Raw genomic sequence first — 276 nt, 5'->3', positions numbered from 1 at the left:
ATTAGCTCAAAACAGTTTACACTCTATAACAAGATCTGTGATACACAATAAAATCCACATGCCAGGAATCCTTTGTGTGTAGTACAAACTGAAGGGTACCGTTCTACCAGTGCATCACATGTTTTCAAAAATAAAAATCTAGTGACAAGTGATGCAAACATGAAACAGGAATACTAAACAGCATGCAATGCTTTAAAAGTTTACAAAGTCTACATTACTTTACAAAAAATTCACAAACTACACCAAGGCATCCAAAATTTATTTTTAATCTTGCAA

The sequence above is a fragment of the Platalea leucorodia genome (assembly GCF_965183815.1).
Source record: "Platalea leucorodia genome assembly, chromosome: Z".
Lineage (NCBI taxonomy): Eukaryota > Metazoa > Chordata > Aves > Pelecaniformes > Threskiornithidae > Platalea > Platalea leucorodia.
This window is presented reverse-complemented; position numbering follows the sequence as displayed.